Source organism: Gymnoscopelus microlampas (genome assembly GCF_963454915.1).
Source record: "Gymnoscopelus microlampas genome assembly, chromosome: 6".
NCBI classification, from domain to species: Eukaryota; Metazoa; Chordata; class Actinopteri; order Myctophiformes; family Myctophidae; genus Gymnoscopelus; species Gymnoscopelus microlampas.
Window position 1 is genome coordinate 57,115,307 of NC_139943.1, and position 12,619 is coordinate 57,127,925.

A 12,619-nucleotide genomic window follows, 5' to 3' on the forward strand; every position below is an offset into this window, starting at 1 on the left:
GGAAAGGGTTAAACTTATTACAGAAGACCCAATCAGGACTCTAGGGGGGAGAGCACTGCAAACCTCCGCAGTGAGAGAGAGAGAGAGAGAGAGAGAGAGAGAGAGAGAGAGAGAGAGAGAGAAAGAGAGAGAGAGAGAGAATAGAGCAGGGGGTGGAGGGGAGAGAGAGAGAGAGAGATAGCAGAAGCGTGGCATTTTGCGCTCCCATCCACACTGTGATACACAGAGAGACAGATAGATAGAGACAGAGAGAGAGAGAGAGCAACAGAGGGACAGAGAGTTGGTGAGACAGACAGACAGACAGACAGACAGACAGACAGACAGACAGACAGACAGACAGACAGACAGAGGAGGACAAGGGGACGGACAGCATATCGGTGGGACATGCAATGGTCTGTCAAGTTATTGTTTTGACGTGGAGGAGACTAATGAGACCTGGGATCCTATAGTTCTTCCTTGAGGCACCACACCGCTCTCTCTCTCTCTCTCTCTGCATTCTATGTATGTGATTAGTTGCCTCGCTCGCTCTAATTAGTCACTCTGGACGAAGAGCGTCTGCTAAAGTCCTACATTGTGAAACTGTACAGAGAGAGAAGGAAGGAGCATCTAATGACCTGCTGCCTGTAGACGGACGATGTGTGAGACGTGGCACACTGCTGGATTACTGCTGGAAAGACATGGACGTGACGAGCCTGTTGGTGTAGAAGACATGGACGTAAAGACCCTGTTGGTGTAGAAGACATGGACGTGAAGACCCTGTTGGTGTAGAAGACATGGACATGAAGACCCTGTTGGTGTAGAAGACATGGACGTAAAGACCCTGTTGGTGTAGAAGACATGGACGTGAAGACCCTGTTGGTGTAGAAGACATGGACGTGAAGACCCTGTTGGTGTAGAAGACATGGACGTGAAGACCCTGTTGGTGTAGAAGACACAGACGTGAAGACCCTGTTGGTGTAGAAGACATGGACGTGAAGAGCCTGGAGGTGTAGAAGACATGGACGTGAAGAGCCTGGAGGTGTAAGACATGGACGTGAAGAGCCTGGAGGTGTAAGCCATGGACGTGAAGAGCCTGGAGGTGTAGAAGACACGGACATGAACAGCCTGATGAAAAGAAAATTGGACATTGTCAGCGATAATGTAAAGTATACAGCATATGACTTCTAGACAGTGAGCTAAACATGGCAAACATATATGGTGCGTTTAGTAAACATTTAAGGGTGAAATTAATATTGCAGGCTACTGCAGGGACCAAATATTACCTAAAACACTAGCATACCTACAGTAGAAGATCGCCCTCTTTTTCATATGATTAATTGCAGCCTCTGCCATTTTGAAATTACAGCAGTTTATGTCGCATTTGTCGATACATTGTTCAGCCCTAGAAGATATGGACCTGCAGAGCCTATTAAATCTAGTCTAGATAGAAGATATGGACTTGGGGAATCTTTAGGTCTACTCCAGAAGATACAGACCTGCAGAGCCTTTTAGTTCTAGTCTACATAGAAGATATGGACTTGGGGAATCTTTAGGTCTACTCCAGAAGATACAGACCTGCAGAGCCTTTTAGTTCTAGTCTAGATAGAAGATATGGACTTGGGGAATCTTTAGGTCTACTCTAGAAGATATGGACCTGCAGAGCCTTTTAGATCTAGTCTAGATAGAAGATATGGACTTGGGGAATCTTTAGGTCTACTCCAGAAGATATGGACCTGCAGAGCCTTTTAGATCTAGTCTAGATAGAAGATATGGACTTGGGGAATCTTTAGGTCTACACTCCAGAAGATATGGACGTGCAGAGTCTATAGATCTATATAGTCTATAGGACATCAGGACAGAATGGTGTGTGTCTGTGGACCATCTGGCTTTACTGCCTACACGGTGAGTGTCGCTGTTATGACAGCCTCTAAACCAGGGGTCTTCAACAGGGGGTCCGGGACACCTAGGGGGTCCTCAGAGTTACTACAGGGGGGGCCGCAAAATCTTTGTGTGATATGAACATTTTTACATTAACCACCAACATCCCTTTTTCTGAGGAGAACTTAAGCAAAAATAGCCGATCTACAAGCTCACAACGCCTCGCGCTGCGAGGCGTTGTGAGCTTGTAGATCTGCTTTTTTTGGCAAAGAGGTTTGGTGTTGAGGGGAAAAAATAGCAGGCTAAGTTAAAAAAAAAAGTAATTGAATCTGCAACACATTTTTTTTTTACAATATAAAGGGGGTCCTTCTTCATCCCTCTCTCAGCTAGGGGGTCCTTGGCCTGAAAAACGTTGAAGACCCCTGCTCTACACTAGTGCTTCTCAAACATTCTCCCACATTAACATGTAATTGGCCGCGGACCCCATCTCAAAATATTTTGTGACAGGGACCCCCTATACAAGATTTGTGTTGTTAAAATGTTTCATTTGTTCAAGAATTCTTTTGAAAGCAGCTGCTTTCAAATAGTCGATGTATAATAGGGGTTCAATTGGACCCCCAGGGGTCCCCGGACCCCACTTTGAGACCCCACTCTACACTTCATATTTTGTATTGACAGCGCAGCCTCTGAAGTGCTTTAAATAGCCGATCTATAAAAGATCGGCTATTTGTGGCGCGCGCGGCCGTCCATGTCCCACGAGGGAGGAAATAAATAAGTGAGTAATGAGAGACAGAACATCTAAATATCAATGAAGTGACTTACAGAGCATGATGCCCGTTAGCAGTTTACTTAAGTAAAAGTATCGATACCACAATTCAAAAAAATATTCTGATACAGGTAAAAGTCCGGTATACAAAAGGTCCTTGAGTAAAAAAAAGTACAAAAGTACTGGCATCAAAATTTACTTAAAGTACCGAAAGTAAAAATACTCATTATGCAGAATGGCCCATTTCAAGTTTTCAATATGTGTAAAAAATTGTGAGCTTGTAGATCAGCTATTTTCAAATAAATATAGTTTTTATTTAAACTATAAAAATAATATTTATTTAAGTACATATAGGTCTGAAGACGTTAATGTATGTTTTGTAATAATAAGTAACTAGTAGCTAGTGGAGTGGAAGTAAAGATAATTTTTTTAACTGAAATACTTAAGTAAATGTACCTAGTTACTTTCCACCACTTTAAATTAGTAATGAGAGACGGTGAAGTGAACTTACATCAAAATATCAATGAAGTGCCTTAGAGAGCTTGATGCCTATTAGCCAGGAGGAAATTCAATTAAACTGTTTACCAGAACGCTCTCTGCATGGCCCATGAACATCATTCCGCATTAAAGGCCTAGTATTATAACTTTGCCATGTTTTCCATAACATAACATAACAAAACACTATATATATTTATTTTTGTCAAAGTCCTCATCCTCAGACAGACACTACTGAGCGCGCTCTGTGGGCCTCAGTGCGACACGATATTCTGGAAACTGTCATCTTTTTTTGGTCATTTCCAGTGGTGGAAAGTAACTAAGTACATTTACTTAAGTACTGTACTTAAGTAGAATTTTGAGGTATTTGTACATTACTTACTTTACTTTACTTACTTATTTCCAATTTCCAATACTTTTACTTCTACTCCACTACATCTCAGAGAACGTGCATTAACCACTTTAGCCCTATTTCATGCACAGGCTATTTGAAAATAGCAGATCTACAAGCTCACAACGCGTCGCACCGCGACGCGTTGTGAGCTTGTAGATCTGCTATTTTCAAATATTTTAGTACTTTTACTTTTGGTACTTTAAGTACATTTTAATGCCAATTATTTTTGTACCCATCATATCGATCTATAGCAGCAGTCTACAGCCACTGTAGTAGTGTGGTGGTGTTTACCTGCAGAAACACACTGTCCTCTCACTGCATGTTGGAGTTTTCACTGTTTGTTTTGGTAGACGAGGCACAGAGACACAGACATAGAGCAGAAACATTATAATGAGCATTAGTGACTGTGAGTACCAATTATACGAAGATAGGTTGAAAGTGGGTGAAGTGCTCCTTTAATCCATTAAGACCGGACCGGGAAAGCATCTGTGTGTCATTTTAGATGTATTTGGCTATTCAAAAATAACAGATATACAAGCTGTACGAGCTTGTAGATCTGCTATGAAAAATCGTGAAAATGCGTGCGAATCTTTGAATACATTTAAAGCGGACATTTCTAACTCAAATCTTTGCTTCTGGGGGATTCTACAAATGTCTTCTAAATCCTAACATTTTTTTTTAAAGGTATGTTGCTATTTGTCAGTGGTTCTCAACATTTTTCATGTCAAGGACCCCCACAATTGTGTTTGGCTCAAAATATGTTCAAAATATGTTGTTACAGGGACCCCCACCAAAAGCAAAGATTTGAGTTACAAATGCTGTTTCAAAAAATATAGGTACGCAAAGATTTGCACCAATTTTCACGATTCTTCAAAAAATAGCAGTTGTATATCTGCTATTTTTCAATAGCCAATGAAATCTAAAGCTTTGTCAGTGCCTCAAGGATTTAGCATTGATTGAACTCCGAAGAGAGGCCAAAGGTGTGGAAAGGCATACATAAATGTTGCTGTGGGTGTTTGTTCCCCCAGAGGTGATTAGTTGCGCTAATGACATGCACTATGCAAACATGACAATGCATCATATGCTGGTTGATATGCTAATGAGGTGAATGTGTCAAAAAAAATATATATACTCAAAGATTTGCAAAAATTTACAACATTTTTCAAAAATAGCTTTATTAATACATTTTGCTGGAGACCCACTGGTACCCCCCCCCCCCCCCCCCCCCCCCCCCCCAAGGACCCCTGGGGGTAGTACGCAACACCTAGGACATGTGTTTATAGTTACTAATATACCCCCCTCCCTCTCTCTCTCTCTCTCTCTCTCTCTCTCTCTCTCTATCTCTCTCTCTCTCTCTCTCTCTCTCTCTCTCTCTCTCTCTCTCTCTCTCTCTCTCTCTCTCTCTCTCTATCTCTATCTCTCTCTCTCACTTTCACTCTCTGCCTGCCTGCCTGTCTGTCTGTCTGTCTGTCTGTCTGTCTGTCTGTCTGTCTGTCTGTCTGTCTGTCTGTCTGTCTGTCTGTCTGTCTGTCTGTCTGTCTGTCTGTCTGTCTGTCTGTCTCTCCCTCCCTCTCTCTCTCTCTCTCTCTCTCTCTCTCTCTCTCTCTCTCTCTCTCTCTCTCTCTCTCTCTCTCTCTCTCTCTCTCTCTCTCTCTCTCTCTCTCCCCCCCCCCCTCCCCACAGGACAGTGAATAAGACAGTGGTGTGATTGAGGAGCAGTCAGATGGTGTTTTGCCCCCCCCCCCCTCAGGGCCCTCCAGCCTCTCATCCGGGATCATGGTGCTGTCAATCAAACCCTCTCTCTAATGAATCCTCTCTCCTCTGCCTCTCTGTGATGATGACCTTCTGTCTAAACACACACACACACGCACACGCACACGCACACGCACACGCACACGCACACACACACACACACACACACACACACACACACACACACACACACACACACACACACACACACACAGTGATTAGACACATAAGCAATCTTCTCCAGGTCGCCTGACCTCCATCAGCGATCGAGAGGTCAAGGGGTCAACGACAGATGACAAAGGGGTCAGGAGGTCAAAGTCCTCATCCTCAAGACGGACCTGGACTCTACTGAGTGCGCTCTGTGGGCCTCAGCGCGACACGACAAAGCTGGGGTCCGGATAATAACCTCCATGAATGGAATACTAACTGATAGAATGGAAACTGTCATCTTTTTTTGGGTCATTTCCAGTGGTGGAAAGTACATTTACTGTACTCAAGTAAAATGTTGAGGTATTTGTACTTTACTTGAGTGTTTCCAATTTACAATACTTTTACTTCTACTCCACGACATCTCAGAGAACATACATTAACCACTTTAGCCCTATTTTATACCTAGGCTATTTGAAAATAGCCGATCTACAAGCGATCTACAAGCTCACAACGCGTTGCGAGCTTGTAGATCTGCTATTTTCAAATATTTTAGTACTTTTACTTTTGGTACTATAAGTACATTGTGATGCCACCACTTTTGTACTTTTACCCAAGTACATTTTGAATTCTGGACTTTAGCTTGTAAACAGAGAATTTCTACATTGCAGTATTGGTACTTAATTAAGTCAAACATTTGAGTATTTTTTCCACCACTGGTCATTTCTGTTCATGAAAACGTTCATGTTAAAATGTATTTAAAAAGACGTTTTGTAATTTACATTTCTGTTAAGCAGCAAGCCACTATACTTCCACTAATTAGATTTACAGCACGACAGAACCTGCAAAGAAACCTCCGTGAATGGAATACAAACCGATAGAACGCCAACCGCTTTGGGATTTCCATCTCTGCTTTGAATAATTTAACAGGACAAATTTATGCCGCTGCAAAGACGAAAAGGAAAAGCGGGAGGACGTCGGCTGTAGTCAATTTGCATAATCAGCGCCTCCATTGACTGTAAGGCGGAAGATTCTGAACGTGGTGACAACTTTAACAAGCATTCGAACAAGGCCAGCCTCCCCGTGTGGAATACAAACTTGTACGTTCACGTTTCCGCTAAAACAACTCAAAGTCAGTTCCGTTTCTCCACTGAGGACGACGAGAACACTATAAAACTAAAACAATATACGAGTATTTGGACATCAGCTGTGGTTAATTAGCATATTCAGCGCTTCAATTGACTGTTAAGGTGGAAGACTCTGAACGTGGTGACAACTTTAACAAGCATTCGAACAAGGCCGGCCTCCATGTGTGGAATACAAACTTGTACGTTCGCGTCTCCGCTAAAACAACTCAAAGTCAGTTCCGTTTCTCCACTGAGGACGACGAGAACGCTAAAAAAAACTAAAACAATACGAGCATTTGGATGTTAGAGGGAGCGCTTCTCTTTTTGTTTGGTCTCTTCCATGCCCTGGGAATATAAAACGGAGTTTCACGGAACAGGAGATAGGTCCGTCAGTTTGTCTGTGATCCACTCGACCGGAAAACGCTCCTATACGCCTGTCAAAACAAACTGTCACGTACGCACCCATACGCACACACACACACGCGCACACACACACACACACACACACACACACACACACACACACACACACACACACACACACACACACACACACACACACACACACACACACACACACACACACACACACACACACACACACACACACACACACACACACACACACCATGTGGGTCTTTAACACATTAAGAGCGGGAACGCATCTGTGTCGTTTTTAGATTTGAGCTAAAAAAAGAGCATTATCTTTTGGCTATTCAAAAATAGCAGATATACAAGCTCATAGCGCGGCACCGAGTGCCGCGCTATGAGCTTGTAGATCTGCTATTTTTGAGAAATTTGTGCAAATCTTTGAATATATATATTTTAAAGCAAACATTTTTAACTCAAATCTTTGCTTCTGGGGGGTCCCTGGAACAACATATTTTCAGATGGGGAGGCCAAATACATATAATTTTGGGGGTCCTTGACAAATTTCTCAAGTTTGAGAACCACTGATAAAGCAACGTACGTTTTTTTTAGAAAACTGTTAGGATTTAGAAGACAGTTTGTAGAATCGGCCTCAGGTCTTAATGTGTTAATTTGTTCTCCCTGTTTGCACACTGTGGAACCCAGGCCGGCGTGTGAGGGTTCACAAACGCCGCTGCCTTGCTTTAAGGTTCAGGGGCCAGACAGCAGGAATAGAAGGTGTTTTCTTTTTGTTTGTTTTGCCCCAGACGAGGTGCCATTGTTGTCATGGGAACGTCTGATCTGATCCGACAGACCTACTGCTGCCAGTGCTGAAGGGAAAGGGTGAGTGACACTGATTTAATCCGTGGTGAAAAAGTGTTTAGTACTGTACAATTTCGAGGTACTTGTACTTTACTTGACTTCTGTACTGTATGTCCATTTTCTCAATATTGAAAATAGCTGATCTACAAGCTTGTAGATCTGCTATTTTCAAATATTCTAGTACTTTTACTTTTGGTACTTTATTTTAATGCCAATACTCCACTACATCTCGGAGGCGCAATTGTTGTACCTTCTTACTCCACTACAATTATTTGAGAACTTAAGTTACTAGTTACTGATTCTATGTAAACTCTACAACGGTTTACTCTACAGCCAAATGCAGTCGTGGAAAGTACTGTACTTAAGTACAATTTTGAGGTGTTTTTTTCTTTACTGGAGTATATCCAATTTACAATACTTTTACTTCTACTCCACTACATCTAAGAGGCAAATATTATACTTTTACTCCACTACAATTATTTGAAAAATCTACTTTGTAGATTTTGATTATTATTATTATTAAACATACATTACCCACTTCAGCCCTATATAGATTTCGGCCATTTGAAAATAGCCGATCTACAAGCTCACAATGCATGCATGTACTGTATGTCTCAATAGAAGAGCAGGGAGACAAAGTACAACCACCCCAATTGTATAAGTTATATTGTATTAACATACTACCATACAGATTGTATAAGCTATGCAAGGGATAATCAATGGGGAGCAGGTCATTATTGAGAAATAAACCCAGACAGAGAAATTACACCCGTCGTAGCGCGGCACAGAGTACCGCACTATGGGCTTGTATCTACTGCATTATCTATTTCTCGCTTGAAAATGTTTTCAAAAATATCCTCGAGTGCATTGTCTAGCTGTAAATTTCATTGTGTGTTTGTTTACATGGCTGCCATGTTGGATACGGCACAAAATCAAGCAGCGCAGATTGATATGAGATATTAGACAGAGAACTGTTCAGCGGCCATCATTACAAAATAACACACCATTGAATTGGACAACATTTTACAACATTTTATTCACACACAAAAATTAACATAATACAGCTTTAATGTAAATGTAATCCTATACAGATGGTCCTCAGTGAAGACGGACGGGTAACATTAACCTTATTCTAGGGAAAAATCTTTGGTGAAAACAGCAGCTCTGCATGCTCACAACACGTGCTTGTAGATCTGCAAATTGTCTGCAAAGATAATTTTTGTGTAGCACGAAAAAAGGACAAGGCCTAGTACAGAGCCCTGGGGGGGCTGTGAGGCGACAGCGCTACCGACTGCGCCACCATGCCCCCCACCGATACACAAGTTATGGGTATATATCGGAATCGGTATCAGGGAGGAAAAAATGGTATCGGTACATCTCTAGTTTCCTCTGCTGTCAGTGTGTGGATGTAATGCACATTGTATAGCGCTCTGGATGAAGGCGCTGGAGGAACTGTGGACTACTTTTACATCAGGGGGTCTTCAATTTTTTCCCAGGCCAAAGACCCCTTAGCTGAGAGAGAGATGAAGCAGGGACCCCCCACTATATATTGTATGACATTGTGTTGAAGATTAAACCTTTTCATAATATATTTCATAGACAGCTTCATTTTGACTTGTTTGACAGCACTGTCATCAGTGTATTTTGTGCCAATTAACATTTTAAACCCCCAATGCTTAGTACATTTGACCCTTGGCTCTGTGCTTGGTCTGTTCTTTTTTCCATGTACACCAGGGGTTCTCAAACTTTTTCAGGTCAAGGACCCCCAACTTGACACTTAGTAGCCCGCGGACCCCCATTTGAAAAGATATGCCAGGGACCCCCACAAGATAAGACTCTTACGGCTCTAGCAGTGATTTTCAACCATTTTAATTTCAAGAACCCCCACTTTGACATGCATTAGGGCTACAGACCCCCATTTTATGGCATTTCTATCTCTGGGACCCCAATTTATATTGTAAAATTGATGTTAATGTAACTCTGAGAGTGTACAAATGGAACCAAATGCCATTTGGTTCCATTTGTACACTCTCTGAGTTACAGACCCATAAGAGTCAATTTGGTTCCTAACTATCCATCATTTAGCTGGGGACCCTGGAACTCCCTCAAGGACCCCTGGGGGTCCCTGGACCCCACTTTGAGAACCAATGCTCTACACCGAAAATAGCTGATCTACAAGCTCATTCCTTAGTAACTCTGAGGAAACCCTAGGGTTTCCGGACCCCCTGTTGAAGACCCCTTCTTTACGTGATTGATACGATGTTCTGAAATCGGTCTGAAAAAGACCGTTCTGCTCGGCTACTGCAAATTCTGGATGTCAATGCCATGTGACATAGACCCAGAGATACAGAGGGGGGGGGGGAATAAGGTCACCAGATGGGGGGCCAGCCTTCATCATGCACTGAAATATCCTCAGTGTTCAATGAAGGCTGAAGAGTGAATAGAACCAGATTAGTCGTCCTGCAAGGCTCACCGGAATTTACTGTGTAACTTCCCCATGTTAAAAGATGTTTTGTTAAAAGGTTATACAATACTAATATAGTATGGATATAGTATAGTATAGTACTGACAGTGTAAATGCTCAACGTTGCATAAATGCTTTCAAATACAATCAGAATCACAGCTGATCAGAGATGTAACGAGCCAATCACAGCTAATTGGAATGACATAATGCGTTTTTACAGTTATCACTGCTCTATGATTAGCGGTCCGATCGGTGGTGTGTGTGGGAGTGTGTGTGTGTGTGTGTGTGTGTGTGTGTGTGTGTGTGTGTGTGTGTGTGTGTGTGTGTGTGTGTGTGTGTGAGTGTGTGTGTGTGTGGGGGGGGCCTTACACATGCGGCTCACGTACTGAACGATGTCATCTTCAGGGCATTTGTGGGAATGAAGTTAAAGCAGTTTTTCTTTAAAACAAAGCATTTGTGGATGCATAACTGCATCATGCTTCATGCATAACATTACTGCATTAGGCTTTGTGCATAGGTTAGTGGTTCTGATGTACTTTATTTAGTAAGACATGAGAACAGTACATGACAGTACATAACAGTACATGGAAGTACAAATTCACAATACAAGGTCAACTAAACTGGAAGACCCATTAAGCACTGAGCTTGTTTAAGATGAGATCCCCACGCACACACATCATGATGACATATAAGAGACAGACAGATATACACACTACTATACAGAATGTCATACAATCAGTTTACAGGTTACTGGTATGAAGAGTGAAAAATATGTACAAAAGCAGAAAGAGAGAGGGGGGGGGGGGGGGGGGGGGGGTAGGGGGGGTAGGTTAGGTTAGGACATGGGGTAGGTTAGGACTTAGACAGGGGCCATTTTTGAAATGCAGCCTCCTGAAGGTGTATCTTTAGGGCAGTTTTGAAAGTGAGTAGGGTTTTACACTCCTTTACTCCTTTTGGTAGGGCACACATTTTTGATGAATAGCATGATAACGAGTTCATTCCCTTTGTTGAGCCAAATCTGGGTTGAACATGATTTGTGGAGCTGCCTCTGGTGTTATGATCATGGACTTGATTAACATTTTGGAAGTATTTTGACAAATACAGGGGGATCCCAATATTGTGGTGTATCTTGAAGACCAGGCCCATAGCAAGTTGCTGTACTCTGTCCTCAACTCTAAGCCATCCAATCCTAGCAAAATGAGCATGGGTTAGATGGGTTTTGTGATTGAGGCCAAGAAGTAGCCTTACAAGTTTGTTTTGGGATGTTTGGAGCCTTGTTTTTAAGGCCTTGGAGATGTTGTGATACCATGAAGTGCATGCATAATCATAATGACCTTGTATGAGGGCCCCTGCAAGAATTATTAAAATAAGAGTATTCGTATTGACTAGACGATCAATTCTCCACAAATAGCGTGTTGTTTTGTTGACCTTTTTGGTCACTCTTTCGGCGTTTTTGTTACCGGAGAGGTTTGCCTCCAAGATGGAACCCAGGTAGGTAATTTCCTCCTTTCTTGTGATAACATTATCACCCACTTTGATCGTGAAACTCTCAGCCTTGCTAAGGTTAGGACTGGACCCAAACTTTTATGTCAACTAGTCCATACCCGGTCGACACATCCCTGGGGGGATATGCGCAGATGATTTGGCAACCCGGAGAGGCAGTTCGTCCCATAGCTGGGCAGCCCTGGCCGTAACCATGTGTTACGGGGCTTTGTGTTTTACACAAAAACGCTAATAAACATGTGAAGTGCGCAGGCAAAAGTAGTTGCTAATGTGGGGTTATTGCGCGTCCGCAAACACACACACACACACACACACACACACACACACACACACACACACACACACACACACACACACACACACACACACACACACACACACACACACACACACACACACACACTCCCTGTGTGTGCTTGTGGTAGACAGTGGGTCTATGGATCCCATCGCTTGCGGGGCCATCCCACTGCTGGGCAGCCGTAGCCATGACAGTCTGTTACAAAAACGCCAATAAACCTTTTTTTTTGTAATGGTCAATGGCTGTGTTAAAGAGTTTAAAATGTTCGCTGGGGTTTAAAGGGATAGTTCACCCACAAAAAATGACTTTTGTTCTATCGATTAGTCACCCCATGGAGACTTGAATTCATGGATATAATATTTTCTTATATTTATATTTATATATATTTTTTTTGTCACATTTCTAAGCCAATAACTTGATGACCGGCAGCAGTTCCGGTAGGAGACACAAAGAGTCTCATTTGTGTCTCCTACCGGAACCGCTGCCTACCGGTCCGCTGGTCATCAAATTATTGGCTTAGGAATGCGACAAAAAACAAAAAATATCCATGAATTCAAGTCTCTATTGGGTGACTAATCGATAGAAA